This window comes from Odocoileus virginianus, chromosome 13 (genome assembly GCF_023699985.2).
Source record: "Odocoileus virginianus isolate 20LAN1187 ecotype Illinois chromosome 13, Ovbor_1.2, whole genome shotgun sequence".
Lineage (NCBI taxonomy): Eukaryota > Metazoa > Chordata > Mammalia > Artiodactyla > Cervidae > Odocoileus > Odocoileus virginianus.
Window position 1 is genome coordinate 66,007,599 of NC_069686.1, and position 11,449 is coordinate 66,019,047.

The 11,449-nt window shown below is 38.9% G+C and overlaps 1 long non-coding RNA gene across 2 annotated transcripts; it reads right to left on the reverse strand.

Annotated features, from left to right (window-relative positions):
- Positions 1-648: 648 nt before the first annotated feature.
- LOC110130592 (uncharacterized) lies at positions 649-10,007 on the reverse strand. 2 transcript variants are annotated; one of them, XR_002311901.2, is made up of 4 exons: positions 9,936-10,007; positions 1,725-1,831; positions 1,480-1,629; positions 649-796 (listed from the first exon to the last, which is right to left on the reverse strand). It is a non-coding gene; the product is annotated as an uncharacterized lncRNA (long non-coding RNA). The 2 variants fall into 2 exon arrangements; XR_011491038.1 differs by having other exon boundaries at positions 649-1,629.
- Between the last annotated feature and the right edge of the window lie 1,442 nt (positions 10,008-11,449).

Sequence of the window (11,449 nt, forward strand, 5' to 3'; positions counted from 1 at the left end):
GCAGGAGCAGCAGCATGTGATATTGGGGTAGAACATGCAGGTTTAATCAGCTAGCTGAAGAAATCCTCCAACTATTTTCCAAATCCGTATTTTCTCATCTTTAAAGTGGGGATAATAATATTTACCTTACACAGTTGTGTGAAGATTGGAAACAATATTTCCATGAAAAATCTCCTTCACCTAGAAATGCTCTGAACTTTAAACTTACTTATATAGCTCTCATTCTATTTCTGAATTACAGGCAAATTCTTTATCTGCTGTGCCATCAGAGGCAGAGTACTATGTGACAGAAATTTAAAACTTCATATTTTATGGGAGAATTTTTCTGTATAATTTTCTAATGCAAATGAAGAATAATACATTTCACAAGGTAATTAGAAATGAGTATCAAAATAATACTAATACCAAAATAAACACCAATTATATATATAATATATATCTTGCTTGAAGGAATATATAAATAACATAAAAACACTAATAATATACAAACACCAGAATAACACATAAACACCGATAATGTCTCACTTGAAGAAATTGGAGTTGAGATGATGAAAGTGGGGATTTTCTGGGTTTTACAGCTGTTTTCATGAAATTGATTTTTTATTGAGTACACCCATAATTAAAAAATAAGCTATACTATGCAAATAAATGCATAAGAATAGAATTTTTAATATGAAAGAAAGGAACAGAGAAAAGGATGGAAGCAGGAAAGTAGGTTCAGAATTTGCTGGATGTCTCATGGCTAATGATTGGGCTGTCTAATCTGAAACTGTCTGACTTCATCACCTGACGCTGCCTGAAAATAGAAGTAATTAACGTATGATCAATGGCAGACAAATCCAATGCCAATCTGTTGCACAGTCATTGCAGGAGTTTCATGGCATCATCTCAGTCACATCTTTGTGTCCTTTAATTCCAAGAAAGGGGTCTACCTATGTAAAGGGCCCTCACTCCAGTCCTAACCTACTCCAGCCCAGACTTTGCTGAATCCCATAAGTCTCCTGAGTTTTGAAACCAGTATCTCATTCTGGCAAGAACATTTTATGACTTCTATCACCTCAAGAAAGTACAGGGAGAGAAGCTTTTTTAGATCTAGTCCCTGACTTTCTTGCCTAATTTCTTATAAAAATTCCATCCTTAGAGATATCTCCAGATGTTGGATTTGGAGGGCAGCATGGACTTTCTAACTCTTATATTCTCCATTAGTGCAAAAGCCACTTTCAATCACTATTGCTAGCATCTTTGTTAGGGAAATGTAGTTTCCAGAACATTCTTTTGATTGTATCTTTCTCACATTTTCACTCCTAAATCTTTCCTTATTTTAACCATGGAGCCATGTTCTCTAAGCTTTAGATATTCTGAAATGCTTACAATTTCCCAAATCTATCATGTCCTATCAGAGTTCAAATTTGTTCATGCTGTTTTAATTTCCTGGATGCCCAATAACCTTAACTGATGACCTGACATATTTCAACATACCATTCATAGGTCTCCTCTGTTCAAGGTTTCCTTGACTTCTCCCCACTCATGCCATGTACATCTTCTGTAGTGACTATACCTACTGTGAGCCACAAGAGAGTAGGAAGTATTTCTCATTCCACTTTTCATCCTTATTCTCCAGTATAAGGCCTGCATAAAAAAGGAATTCCAGTCTTTCTCCAGTAAATAATATTGAACACAATGTGGGTAGAAAATGCTAGGGATGGCAAATGAGTTCATGTTACCTAATAGCTTCTGCAGTCTGTGTTTTTAACTTGTAGGAAGTGGGAGCAGAGATGAAATTCATAACATCTATAGTAATAAACATTGATGATGCCTGATTTCTTTGAGCCTGTGGTGAAGGAACATATGTTGAATAACAAAGTATGCAAATTTAAAGTTAAATACTAACAAAAGACAGCTATGACCATACAGTTGGGCTCCATTATCGAGAGGTCTTATATTCATGGGCTCACCAATCAAGAATAGAAACTATTCCAAAAAAAATTTCAGAAGCTTCTAAAAACCAAAACTTGAGTTTACCCCATGCTGGCAACTATTTACACAGCATCTATATTGTAAATAGTACTATTTACATAGCATTTACATTGCATTAGGTATTATATGTAATCTATAAATGATTTAAAGTATATGGGAGGATATGTATAGGTTATATGCAAGTACTACACCATTTTATATAACAGAACAACTACTACGCATTTTTGTATCCACAGGAGTTCCTGAAAACAATTCCCTGCAGATACAAAGGGTGACTGTACATACAAAAACTGCATTGCATTATTTCATAGCATCTGGTAACTGCAGTCATTTTTCACCCTTGACTTGCAACACAGCATTAAATGAATAATGCTCATATTGTCCACAATTTTAACTTACCTTAAAGAGCCAACCCCATATCTATTTGAATATTTTACCTTCCCCAGCTGAAAGCAACAGTGGAAATCTGGGATAGGCAGGAGGCAATTGAGTGAGCTATAGACAGGCAGGGTTGAGGCTTTGCATTTTAATGCCAGTCCTCGTTTTGATGTCTAAACCCAAACAAAAATAAAGTATTTCAGTTGAAATGACTAAAACTCCTTGCTTTAGAGCCAATAAATAAGTTATTTCTGCTACTTTGTTTTTCTGAAACAAATTGGGTAAACATGGCTTGTGAAACTTTGATGTTTTAGCATGTATGGTTAACAAGCTTTACTGAGAAAGTTTAGGGCCTCTTGCAAAAATATGGCAAACATTTAAAGACAAACAAATGGCCAGAGTACAAAGTTCACTAAAGAAAACTGCCACCTTTTTCTCCATCCAGAAGCACTGGCTAGAAACACACCAGTCTTTTTGATTCCTGTGGATGTGCTTCTGTTCATGATTTTGACATTAGGAAAACACAGTTGCTTCTTTTCCCTTTTTGTAGATGTGCTTTTCCTAACACAGCTCAAAGATATTGAAGCAGAAAGTAGTTCATTTGTGAAAGTCTACACAAAAGTTGCCATGTCTAAGCTCACTCTGCTTGCCATACAAGAGGCTAGTGAATCCAAGGGATGAAACGCTGAGGCAAGGCTGACCGAGAAATGGCAGACTAATATCTAAAAATAACCATCTTGTTGGGGTCTGGATGCCAGACCCCAACTTTTATGGATCAGAGATGGGGAGTGGTGGGGGGTGCTGTGAGAAAACAAGCTAAAAAAGCTATTTAAACTTTCAAGTATCTTCTAGAATGGCAAGCCTCAGTCAGGGGAGTATGTTAATTCCTTCCTCCCTGCAATCTACAGATTGTCAGGTTTCTGAACAAAGGAAATTTAGCTTAACAGTCAGGCAGAGGGGCAGGATTCTCTGAGGCAGGCCATTATGTGTGATTATTGTTTTGCCCGATGTCGGAATCCCCGGGCGGGGAGAGAGAAGGCCTCCAAGACAATGCAATTCCAAAAAAAGGGAAGTTTATTACTGACTCGAGCCAGGGCTCTCTGCCGCAACCATCACAGTGGCGCAGGGTCAGAAAGCCCTGAGCAGAGGCGGTTACCCAAATCTATAAGGTATGCATAAGCGGTTAGTAGCTGGCTTAAGCGGATTGGTTACATGTTTGCAAAGCAATTTTATTGGTACAAACTTTCGCGGGCTTTTTTTTTCAAACCTGGGCATTCGCGGGCTTTTCAGCTCTCCCTTTGTTTCTTACTGAGCGCATATTGATTGGCTGGCTCGAGGTTACCTGATGGAGGTAGGGAATCTTACCATTTCGGGGGAAACCGAAACCCAGGTCCAAGCTGCCTACCAGCCCCGGCAACCCCATATTCCCCCCTGTCTTTGTATTCATGGAAGGCCCAATCATGGGTCTTCTATATCATCTGTGGGGACAGTTGAATATTGAGATCTGAGTAACATTAGGTGGATGGACAGGCAGTGTGTTTTTTCTAATAACTCCCCTTTGAGAGACTTTATACTCAAGATGCTTTTTGGAATTGGGGTGGAGGTCTCTTTTTTTCTGTAACTTTTTCTGCTGTGCCTGGGTGTAGGCCTGCCTAGCAGAGCAGAAGTCTCTCTATACTTGACCTAAGTTGGAGTGTTTTATATCTGAAACCAGTTTTTACTCTTGTAATAACAGCAACTTAGTTTGAAACTGTTGGCACCTCTCAGAAGTAAAATAGACAGGGGCCAAAAAGGAGACCTAACAGGATGGTCATCGCTGGTCCCCAGAAACAGGAGGCAACATTTGGGGTGATTGGCTGGTGGTCAAGCAACAGAGCTGTGTTCTAGGAATCTTATGTTTACTCTGAAGTTACCATCTTCCACCTGGGTGGGGGCTCCAGTTCTGTAAAAGAACTCAAAAGACATTGTTATACATATTTCTTTGAGTAGGAATCAGGACCCGTCCCAAGGCTGTACCACGATTTGATTGTTTCCCCTGTTTTTGTATTTCTTCCCTTCTCTGATTGGCAATTGTTTGAATCTACCCTTTGGAACTCAGGGAAGATCAAGGAGGCTGAATAAAGCCTATATCCTACAGTCCAGCAGATCTGTACTCCAGAGTCGCCACCCCGCAGAGTCTTGTTCAGTTTTAATTTAGGGAACAGGGCAACTATGACTGTGATAACTTTTTGTCAAAATGGGGCATAGGACCGCCTCAGCTTGCAGAAGAGACACTGAACTGGAAGTATTCCTGAGTTCCAAGTCTTAGATCTGAGCCTTGTATGATTAAAATCTCAATCCCTTGCGCTGCCATTTTGTTGCAACATACCCAGTTAGTAGTAGCTAGGGAAGGGATAACTGGAGTTTTAATAGACAAAGTAAATCTCTTTCTTTTAGAAGAATAGGCCTGAAACCCAGTCTGGACCTGGCACTCCAGGGAGACTTGCAGCCAGGTGGCCAGTTGCCTAGTTTTATAAGAAGTAAGGTAGAAGTTACTAGCTTCCAGCAGACATTGTTTTGAGAATGGTGGCATCTAAGCCTGACACGACTCAGAAAACTCGTGTTTGGCAATACAATGTCTAATCTGAAATTACACCCATAGTAACACCTGGCTATTTCCCAGGATGTCTGAACCATAGCTGAGTACTCTATTTTGACTTTTAATTGTAAAATTTTTCTTTAATAGCCAAAGCAGATTGGCACCATTAATGATGTCAGTGTTTCTCTAGGTATGAGAAGATGCAAGAATTGGGACTCATAAAATCTCCTGAAAAGATCTAACTATCTGAAGGCCTGTTCTGCCAGTTTTTCCCAGAGCATGGAACGCCTCATTCTTGATCTTCACCCTGAACTCCTTTCAGGGCTGTTGAAAGTCAGCAGTTGCAGTGGCCATGATATAATCGCTGTCCGTGTAGATGGCAAGTGTCAATCTTCACTTGGCAGAGCTCCTTTTTGCTCACAAACTTGACCACGACTTTGAGGGGGGCATTTCATGACCATTTTATCCCATGGTGCTGAGAATGTCCATTCTCAGGTTTGGCAAAGATTTTGTCAACCGGCCTCTCAATGTGCTGTTACTGGATTAGGCATAAAACAGTATCTAAGATTCTCTGGACCACCTGGCTTACTAGCCTCTTGGTCCAGGAAAACATTCCCTCTTGTTGCTTCTTCTCATATCTAGAGTTACACTGTCATCATCAACGATCTCATGTGGAAGTATATATTATCCTATCAGGGGCCTCAGTCACACATTTGGCACTGTAAGAAATAGCAATTTTGTAAAACAGGTGAAATACAAAGAACATAGCCAGCAGTATTAGTAAAGTCACAAGTAAGACCTAAGAGCTTCCATTAGATGTAGCCCAGTATATCCCAGGTCGTCTGACTTAGTCTACTCTGTACGAATCTTTATCTTTCAGGGAAAGTATACATTGGCACCACCACCTATAAGGCACACAGCCCAGTTTTCTAGTGTTACTAGACTGATTATCTTTAGTATGATTTAACTGTTTTTAACACAGAGGAGACTTTAAACCTAAATTACCATAGCCTGGTGTTATCTATATAAATCTATCTCATAATTGTGGGAGATTTTTTTTTTCTTTTCTTTTGCTAAAACTTTTCTTGTTGCTCTGATTGAGCTTGAGGAATAGAAAAAGGCTCACATTTATAGCCAGAGTCAGAGTAGGCATTATTAATTGGCCCAGTGAGGGGATCCCGTCTGGTAGTATCATAGTAACCTGAATATGACTATAATTCTTCCAAGTAAATTTCCTCAGGGCCAACCAGTTAGAGTCTTGTAGTAGAGAAATTTACCAAGGTAACCCAGAGCTAGACACAGATAATTGGCCACAAACCCAACAATTGGATTGATTTTTAAAACTAGCATAGAATCAGGCCTATGATAGAAAAGCATTTGATTTATACACAAGGTCTAAGAAGTCTAGAGAACACTATAAACAATCGTACAAATCAGGTTCAGTATCTTGGACAAGCTGTCTACCTCTGATGTCGTTGTCTTCTCATCCTGGTGTACTGTAGTTTTTCTTGTTTGAGCATCATTTTAAGGTGAGATCAGGTCAGCTGTCTTCTCTATAGACCAATCCAGTGTAGGGGCCTTTGGAAGTGGGAATTAATCTAAGAGTTAATTTCCCTTCAGTTTTATTGTGTATGAGCTAGTTAAGAGTACCTGATAAAAAGTCTTTCCATCCAGATTGGAGACAGTCTCTTAAATTATGTCTTTTTCCAGTCCTGGTTGGAGGTCATGAGGCATCTGATCTTCATCCAAAGATAGATTACTGAGATAAGCTTCAGAAACAAACTTTCACATTAATATCACATAACAGAATTGATCATAGACTTTTTATTTTGCTGAAACAATTATAGGATCTCAGACTGAACTTTTAATGTAAAACAGGGCTAGGAAACTCACACCAAAGGCTTATCACAGATTTTGCCTAACAAATCTAGGTGAACTCTTTTATTTTTATTTTTTTAAGGTACCTGTTAGTGAGATAACCTTTTTAGCTCATTTGATAAACTTCTTGGAAACTTAAGAGTTTCAAATTTCTGGAGGAGTCAAATAGAGAGAAAATATAATTGTTTTGTTTATAACGTCTAATTTTACCAAATTATTTTTATAATTAGTTTGAGAGGAAGGTTTTCTCTACTCCTGGAAAACACACAATTTAAACCTGTAATTTCTCGGATAGAAACCATAAAAGTTACAAGCATATTCACTGGTTCATTCAGTCCTTTGTTAACCTTTGTGAAGTCATCAGGTTTTTCATTAGAATACCAAGACATATCAAAACGTTAAGAACTCCACATAATTTCTAGGATATCTGTATTAGTAATTTTTCATACATTATAACATGAGCGGATTTATTACTCATTTGATAATCTTTTTCATGTAATTTAACCAACCAAATAAACAGTTTAATATCTCTCTTTGGGATGTTTCAGGGGCCCTCTGAAACACCCCAAAGTTAGCTAGATATCAAAGGAACTTCAAAAGAATTCGATTCAGGTAGTTTTATTGAAAAGATCAATTAAAAGCTTCAGAACATTTGGTCAGATTCAGTCAATGTTGATGGGTATATCATTTAGCTTGTAGGTATGTCACAATGGGCGCAAATACCAAGGCTCAAGGTCGAGTGAGGGTCAGCTCCGCCATTTTGGACCTAATTGGCTCTAACCAGTTTTTTTATGACCGTGTCATTTTTAACAAAATCTATTTATTTAACTAATTGTAATCTAATTTTAGAAAATCTTGATCATGCATAACTCTTTTTAGTATTTTTTTACACTCTTTTTTTTTTTTTTGAAAGCACACTTTTTGCTTTTCTTTAGCAACAAAGAGCTAACTTTTATATTAGCATTTTATAGATTGGTGAGCATAAATACCAGTGATAATTTTTAAAACCCTTGTTTTCTTAAAACATTTTAGGATGGCATCAAACATTATTCATTTATAGTCTCAAATCTCTTTAGTTTTCTGTAAAAGGAAATCAGTGTTTAGTAGTAAATGTTTCAAAATCTTATTTTATTTGGAAATTACCTGATTATTTAATAGACTTCTAATAGGTAGTTTAGCACAACCCTTAGAAATTCAAGTTGCACCAATCTGGAGAGACTATTTTAACAGTTATTCTTAAAGAATAATTATTTTAAATTGAGTTTATATACAATCTCATACCTCATTTACAGTTTTATAAGTTTTTTTAACTCGAGGTAATTTGTTTGTCAACAAACCCGCAACAGGCATAATATTTAACTTATATTAAATCTAGGCACAATGAAAACATTTCACTTGATGTTAATTACTCTAAGACATGTCTATAACTCTAAGACATGTCTATATTAGATAGGTCAACAAACAAACATTAATATCAGGTATTTAATACTGAATATTTCCCAGTTCACCTAAACCTGGAGTTTATTGATTAATTTAGAATTATTTGATTTGTAAGCGCTTACCCCTTTTTAAGCCAATTAAATAGAGCTCATTTACAAATTAACCTAAAAATATTTTCCAGAGATAAAGACATACCAAAACATATTTAGACAGACACAGTGCAATATCTATCTTCATTTTCTAAGTTTGGTCATGAGTTAGATATTACAATATAAAATTTAAATAAATAACATTTTTAAAGGCTTCTTCTTTTGTTTTTTCTCTTCTTCTCAGTCTCAGGAGTTAAAGATGGTCTAGATAAGTGTTCCTGAGAGCCGTGGTCTCACGGCACAGGGAAAGAAAATAAAATTTTAACAAAATGGCGGCAGGTCTAAATGGTGGCCAGACAAAGCAAAATAGTCATCACAAATCACAACACAGAGCAGAGTTAAAACACACATATAATCCTGGCAGTTCTCATCAGACGCTCCCTTAAATACAAAAATACAGTCTCTCAGAAAACGTTCTATAGAGACACAAAACTTCAGATGTCTTCAAAGATTTCAGAAAACGTTCTATAGAGACACAAAACTTCAGATGTCTTCAAAGATTTCAAAAGGAGGAGGACCAGAGACAATGCCGGCACACACAAACACAGAGAGCCGAAGGCAAATACACAGACAGACAAACGTCGGCCGATAACATAGCGCTGGGTTTCGGGCCCCCTGAATTCTCTTGCCTCCCGGTAGCAGGTTTATCTTACCGAATGGCGTCCACTGTTCACCAGACTCGGGGTCTGGAGAGGAACTTTCTTTCCCACAGAATTGGCTGCCTCCCAGCGCATCCGCTGGCCTTGGCCTTACGTCGTCCCCCCTTTAGAGAAAGCTTTCTCCTGCGCCAGATACCTTCCTCGGATTTACACTGGACTTTCCTGCCCTGCCTGAGCACCGGTGCTATTATCTATCCTTCCCCTCTGACCTGGAAGTGTTCTCTTCCCCCAGTCAAGGGATCCCAGACGAGCCCCCAAATGTTGTGCCCGATGTCCGAATCCCCGGGCGGGGAGAGAGAAGGCCTCCAAGACAATGCAATTCGCAAAAAAGGGAAGTTTATTACTGACTCGAGCCAGGGCTCCTGCCGCAACCATCACAGTGGCGCAGGGTCAGAAAGCCCTGAGCAGAGGCGGTTACCCAAATCTATAAGGCATGCATAAGCGGTTAGTAGCTGGCTTAAGCGGATTGGTTACATGTTTGCAAAGCAATTTTATTGGTACAAACTTTCGCGGGCTCTTTTTCAAACCTGGGCATTCGCGGGCTTTTCAGCTCTCCCTTTCTTTCTTACTGGGCACATATTGATTGGCTGGCTCCAGGTTACCTGATGGGGGTAGGGAATCTTACCATTTCGGGGGAAACCGAAACCCAGGTCCAGGCCGCCTGCCAGCCCCGGCAGCCCCACAATTATAATAACAAAAGTGCCCCCCAAAACAGATCTACCACAGAAGAGTCAAAATTAGCTCTTCCCAGTTACACAAACACAGAGACAGGCTCACATTTAACCAACATCTATAAGATTTAGAGTTCACTTCTCAAGCTTTCAATTGTTTTTCTTTCATTTATTCATTCCTTCTGTATAAGTAGATCTTTCTTACCTCCAGAAATGTTTACTTGAGTCGCTCCCATGATAGCATTCTGTCAGGGAAACACACGGACTGAAATGTCCACCCTGGCTGGGCACCATAGTAACCATTTGCATGAGCTGTTTTATGACAGGAGGTCTTGGTAAGGAACACGGAAGTAATAAATCACCACCAACCGGAAGAATTCAGGAAAGGCCAAAAGGAGACACCACATGCCTAACCACCTCCCAGAATCCTCTCTGGCATCCATCTTGGCTGGACAAGGCGTACAGCACCAGGAAGGACTCTGAGTCAGAAGCATTGGCTAAACACAACCCGGAAACTAATCCCATCACCATAAAACCCGAGACTGTGAGCCAGGGGCAGAGCAGTTCTCCTGGGTTCCCTCACCCTCCTGCTCTCCACCTGGGTGCCCTTTCCCAATAAAATATCTTGCTTTGTCAGCACGTGTGTCTCCTTGGACAATTCATTTCTAAGTGTTACAGAAGAGCTCAGTTTCGGGCCCTGGAAAGGTTCCCCCTTCCTGCAACAATTCCATTTCTTTCTTTTCTTATTCTAACAAAATATTGAAAAAGTGCTCATCTTATGCTTCTACATAACCAGCCATCATTCCATAGCTCACATCCAGGGAAATATGTTAATTTCTTCCTTCCTGCAATCTACAGGTTGTCAGTTTTCTGAACAAAGGCAATTTAGCTTAACAGTCAGGCAGAGGGGCAGGATTCTCCTAGGCAGGCCATTATGTGTAATTATAATAATTCAAGTGCACCCCAAAATAGATCTACCACAGAAGAGTCAAAATTGGCTCTTCCCAGTTGCACAAAACACAGAGATAGGCCTGAATTTAACCAAAATCTGTAATATTTAGAATTCACCTCTCAAGTTTTCTTTCTTTTTTTTTTTTTTAATTTATGCATCCTTCCTATGTATGTAGATCTCTCTTACCTCCAGAAATTGTTTACTGGAATCACTCCCAGGATAGCATTCCATTTCTTTATTTTCTTATCCTAACAAAATACTGAAAAAGTACTCAGCTTATGCCTCTACATAACTAGCCACCATTCCATAGCTCACATCCATCTAATTCCTGCCCCTAAAACTACTCAATAAATGCCTGTATCATTTATTCACACAAATATTTTGGTTTCTTGTTAGATCTCACAATATTTAATGTCCAAAATATTGAAGGTGATATTACTCTTCTTGAAAGTTTTTTTTTTTTCCTTCTGTCTTCTGTGACTTAGAGTCTTTATTTACCTCCTGACATTTTCTTCTCCCACCTCCTGCCTTCTTCCTCCCCTCTACATGAAGATCTTCACCTATGACATTGTCATTTTCCAATTTTTAACTTGTAGAACCCAAGTTGATGTGCTCAACACATAGAGACTCCAAACAAATTGATGTGTTGGAGTTTGGAGCAGATTCAGTGTCTAGACCAGAGAAAGATTATTTGCAAGGACCAAGTAAGGAGAACGGGTGGCTCATGCGCAAAATACACAGACTCTCCAATGGTTTTGGGGGAAGAG